This window comes from Poeciliopsis prolifica, unplaced genomic scaffold (genome assembly GCF_027474105.1).
Source record: "Poeciliopsis prolifica strain line A6 unplaced genomic scaffold, Auburn_PproV2 SCAFFOLD090, whole genome shotgun sequence".
Lineage (NCBI taxonomy): Eukaryota > Metazoa > Chordata > Actinopteri > Cyprinodontiformes > Poeciliidae > Poeciliopsis > Poeciliopsis prolifica.
The window spans coordinates 1,143,163-1,148,266 of record NW_026562465.1 but is presented as its reverse complement, the minus strand read 5'-3'; the positions used below and the strand labels follow the sequence as shown (position 1 = coordinate 1,148,266).

Here is a 5,104-nt window from a genome sequence, read left to right as displayed (position 1 = left end):
GTGAATGTAGAGTGTACTTTAACTTTCTATGGTATATTTCATATGTATCAAAACTATCCTGTGCAGTATTGTGCTAATTTAAAATATTATTTCAACAGGAGGAAGGAGGGATGCAGCGAGGAATTAACATGGTTGGCTAACTAGTTAGCATGTGTACTTCAGCTAACTTAATTTAGCAGTTTACAGCAATGTACGCAGAAAAAACATCAATGCTGTCCAATGCTTCGTCCATTATTTTATTTTCACAAGTCAAGGCTGTCGCTATTTTTAAGCTGAGAGACTGAGCTGTACTGTCGGAGCTAGCTCTGCTAGCATGTGGAGTCAGTATTCCGCCCAGAAAAAGCGCGAGAAGGCTATGCTAGTAACTGCTCTTGAAATTACTAGCATAGTATTATTTTAGTGAATCCTAGGGTTGCAGCTCGTAGAGCAACGATAAAATAATAAAAAAAACAGAATTCAAGTTGTGCTTTATATGCAAACTGTGTAAGTTGTCACGGTTGTCTTTGTTTTGACAGCTTTAAAAACATTTGTCATTCACCTACTTTTAGGAGCATTATTACAATGCAGAAGATGGAAGTGGGTATTTGGCTTGGAGACTGAAGTTTGTACAGAGGGAAGCTTCTAATGGACAAAAAAAGGTCCCCAGACTGTCACAAACCCAAACAGGTATATGTATTTATATTTGTACACATTTCATCCTGCAACCAAACTGCACAATAAGTTCCCAAGCCTTATTTATGAATCCTAACATGGAGTCTCACATATATATGTTTTTTTAGGGGGACCAACAACTGATAAGAGACTGTTTGAGAGAAGAAGACTATCTTCTGACAGATAGCTTGTGTTCTGAGGCTATTGCACTGATGAAGCACACAGCTGATGAAGAGACTGTTATGAGGAACATGAAACAGACTTTCAACTCTCGTCAGAAGATGATTCATGACCCAGCGAAGTCATCTAGTGTCTTTTTGGACTTCCAAGATTCCTGGACATAGGAGGATTGGTATGTTTATTTTCACTTCAGTTTAACCAACAAAGTTTAAATAAGAAAACTTAAAATGATTTTTAAAACCCTCACTTCATCTATTCTCCAGGTTGAGCAAGATATTATGTTGATGTTTGGGGAAGCCATCTCTGCAAAGTTCCCTGAGAAGTGGCCCACTGTCTACAAGCATAAAATCCTCAAACAAAGCCGCAGTCTCACACAGTCTGATGACCTTCAGAACCTTCTTTACAATGCTGAAGGCACAACAGAAGTGGAAAATGGTAAGTTGCAATTACTTATAAAGAAAGTGTTTTATGTAACAGAATTTTATTTGAATTGGTTCAATATAAGTGCACCTCCTCCTGCTGTTAGTTAGATTTGGTAAGCTTTCTCTGGAAGTATTAACATGGTTGCAGATAAGAAGTTTTGGTAACATGTTTCTTTAACTTTTTCTTCTAGGATGGGACAGTGACATGTCATCCATTTTGATCCTGGTGTACCTCCTGCCACAGTCACCTCCTGGATACAAGAGACCAGGGAATACTCTCAGCCAGACAAGCCAGTGAACATCTTGTGAAGTTTGTCAAGGTAAGGTTAGAGTAAAGGAAACATTTGTGAAATTGGTCTTCAATTTTATTTCAAGTGACATTTAAGATATCCTGAAAAGTAATTTGCCTTATTTATTAGAACCCTGTCTTATTTGAAACCTAAGACTAATAATGTTTTATTCTGTTTTTGCCACAGACAAGAACCAGCATCAAGGAGCACCTTGAAGGCATCGCAGAGAGCTGTCAACCATACCTGCTTGCAGTAAGGACTCAGAGGAGCGTGATTTGATGAGCTTTTTAAAGCTCACTTTATGTTTGGCACTTCATTTGATCATGATCTGGTCAATGTGTACAAGAGACGGACCTCATGTTATTTATGTAGAAGAGCTTTACTGTTCCAGAGCTTTTCATTTCAAGGTCATACAGTCATGAAGACGCAAATGTTTAAATTGTTCCATGCTGTTTTCTGTGAACAATAAAAAATGGCTGTCCAAATTCTGATTTCTGGTCTATGCATTGTACTCTTACAAACAGCTGTGTGTTATAGCTGTAAAACAATTGCTTCGTCAGTGAAATATTTACATTTGGTACTACTTTAGAATTTAATTAAATGTTTAACTGCACAATATGGAATAAAATGAAATTAGGACTAAAATTTTATACTATTAAGAGCACAATTTATACTATATGGAATAAAATGTTATTCTATTTTATGTAAAATTCATTTTTAATTAGATTAAAATTTATCTCTACTTAGAATAGAATGCAATGCTTTTTGGAGTAAATTATATTCTACTTGGAGTTAAAATACGGTAGAGTATTTTTTCTTTTAAACAACTTGGAGTAAATTCTCTTGGCATTGATTAAAATTTTTGCACTAAATTGTGTTGATTTTAATCTGTAATTTCAACTCTTCCATGAGAGTAAATTTTACTCTATTTAGACTGGGACCAAATGTCTTTTTTAGAGTAAAATTTTTTTCAAATTGAGTAAAATTTACTCTGGAAATTTTACTGTGTTTCTAATCATTGTATGAAAACTTATATCTTGTAAGCTGGCAGAGCTTAGTGAGCTGGGTTAGACTTGCATCTAGACGGGCTTGATTATTCATTGTCTTATGAGCTGTCATAATTGTGCACAATGCATGAACAAACCTGATTGAGTGGTTCTACCTGAACAGTGCTTGGAAAGAGTTTTTTTCCACGACACGCAGAAATTAGAATCTAAACAATCTTAATATTTTGAGCACGTGTTTTAGAAAGACGCAGGAGCATTCATAAAGAACAGTTCTGGGTCTTGAAATTGAGAAGGAGGTACTACGTGCAACAATGACATTACATACACAGAAATAAACAGTGCTCAGAATGTGATAAAATTGTGATATGCACAATATTGGACAAGTATTGTGCATATCACAGAGAGATCAAACAATAAACGCATATTCTTGAACTTCGAACAAGTCGTCCTTAAACATAAAATGTATGAGACCTGCACAAATATAAAAGAGAAAATATGGAATTGATTTTTACTACTTGGACAAAAACAGTGTAAGTAGAATGGGTAGTTTCTTAGAGACTCATATAGGAACAAGGCTTCTTACAGGTTAATAACTGAAGAGAGGAGAAATAACAAGATGAATTATAAATTTACTTACTCCATTGACATTTACTCTGTGTAAGGCTGATTTGGTTATTTTAGATGAGGAATGTGTCAAGAAACAATGTATTAGTAGAATGCTGCTTGTTACAAGAGTGACAAGAAAATATTTAACTTTCAGCTTTATAATCTTTGAAACAGCGTAGAAATAATGAGAAACAGCAGATATTGGTGGTTTGAAAAATGTCTGTGTTTTTTGAACATAAAACTGTCTTAGGCCAAATTAGCTTTATCTCAGTGAATTCAAAAATGCAATTAAAAAATGCACCAATGTGTACTTTTCAACAAAATATTCAACTTTCAACTTTAAAAACTTTGAAACAGCATAGAAATACTACGAAGCAAAATGTTTCGGCGGTTTGAAAAATTCCTGTTTTTTGAACATAAATCTGTCTAAGGCCAAAATAGGCCAATCTTAGTGAAAAAAGTCAAAAATGCACCAATGTGTAATTTTCAGCAAAATCTTCAACTTTCAGCTTTATAATCTTTGATACAGCTTAGAAACACTGAGAAGCCATAAATTTTGGTGGTTTGAAAAATTCCTGTGTTTTTGAACATAAAACTGTCTTTTGAGGCCAAATTAGCTTTATCTCAGTGAAATAATCTAAAAATGCACCAATGTGTAATAAGCAAAATATTGTATGAAGTACTGTTCATTTATTTTGCCACCTTCAGTTGGATGAATGAAAGAACAGACTTTATTAATCATGTAATCAAATAAAAAGTGTGATAAAATATTGGTAAATACTGCCCCAATGGCAGCATTAACATTAATTTCTTTTTGTGTACCTCTAATTATTACTTTTCTGTAGCTTAGAAAATTAACCTGTAACAATAATAGCAAAATTTTTAAGTTAACCTGGACAAAGAAAAACAAACAAACAAACAAACAAACAAAAAAAACATACAGAAATCAAACATTATACTAAATGTAATGATAAAACAGCAGGCTCATAAATGGTTTTGTTAAATGTTTAAGATCAATTTTCTCACAATTTTTACTAATAAAACCACTCCTGAAAGTTGCAGTTATTTTGTAATTTCTCAAAAGCGTTTTAAACAGTCTCACCAGGAATAAAAGGCAGTGGCTACATCTACTGTATTATAGCTACTCAACAGAAACAATGGGATAATCGCCATTTCAGCTTTGTGTACTATCACTGGAGATAAGGAATATCTTTTACAAAAGTTTGTCTTGCAGCATTCTCGAAACAGATGTAAAACCACCATCGTGTCTGCTAGCGGCAGTGATAAGTTACAGACCGTCGCTCTCAGTTCTGTGGCTCTCTATCGATTCTTTGGAACTGATTATGAACTCACGTGAGTCTTCCGCATCTGCGTACTATAGATTCCAGTCATAGAAAAGAGAAAATTATTATACTGGAAGTACATTAGCTGCTTACCAAAATAAAATCACCAGTATTAATTTCCTAATTAAAAGATCAGGGCAGTCTGTTACTTTTTTAATAGTGTTAAATTAATCTAATCTCTTTGAAATTAATGATTCCTGTCATAGTGTTACATTGTTCCTGTTTTATCTGTCATCCCTCACCTTTCTTGAGTTGAAATCAACATCTGCAGAGGATTATTGCTGACCTTCTATCCAACCTGAAGTCAAGTTTATGGTCAAGAAAAGGTTTGATTGCAAACTGAATTATTAGCGCTATTAGTTATTGCCAATAATTGTTAAACATTATTGTGTAGACAAGATTGACTGTACCTGATTTTGAATTTGACTTAAAGACTGATTGTTCCCGTTTTATATGCCAGTAACTTACATAATATTGATCTCATAATATGCTGTGAGAGAAGTGTTTTTAATTGACTAATTATAAATAAACTATGACCAAAGTCGTAGTCATGCTTTTATTTTTGAAAACGCTCAGTGGAAGTGGTTTCGGTAGCTGTGGCTGAA

The 5,104-nt window shown here is 34.0% G+C and overlaps 1 long non-coding RNA gene across 1 annotated transcript; it reads left to right on the top strand.

Moving 5' to 3' along the window:
• Positions 1-927: 927 nt before the first annotated feature.
• Positions 928-1,938, top strand: LOC129353443 (uncharacterized). Its single transcript, XR_008605016.1, has 4 exons — positions 928-1,003; positions 1,095-1,266; positions 1,445-1,573; positions 1,730-1,938. It is a non-coding gene; the product is annotated as an uncharacterized LOC129353443 (long non-coding RNA).
• Positions 1,939-5,104: the final 3,166 nt, after the last annotated feature.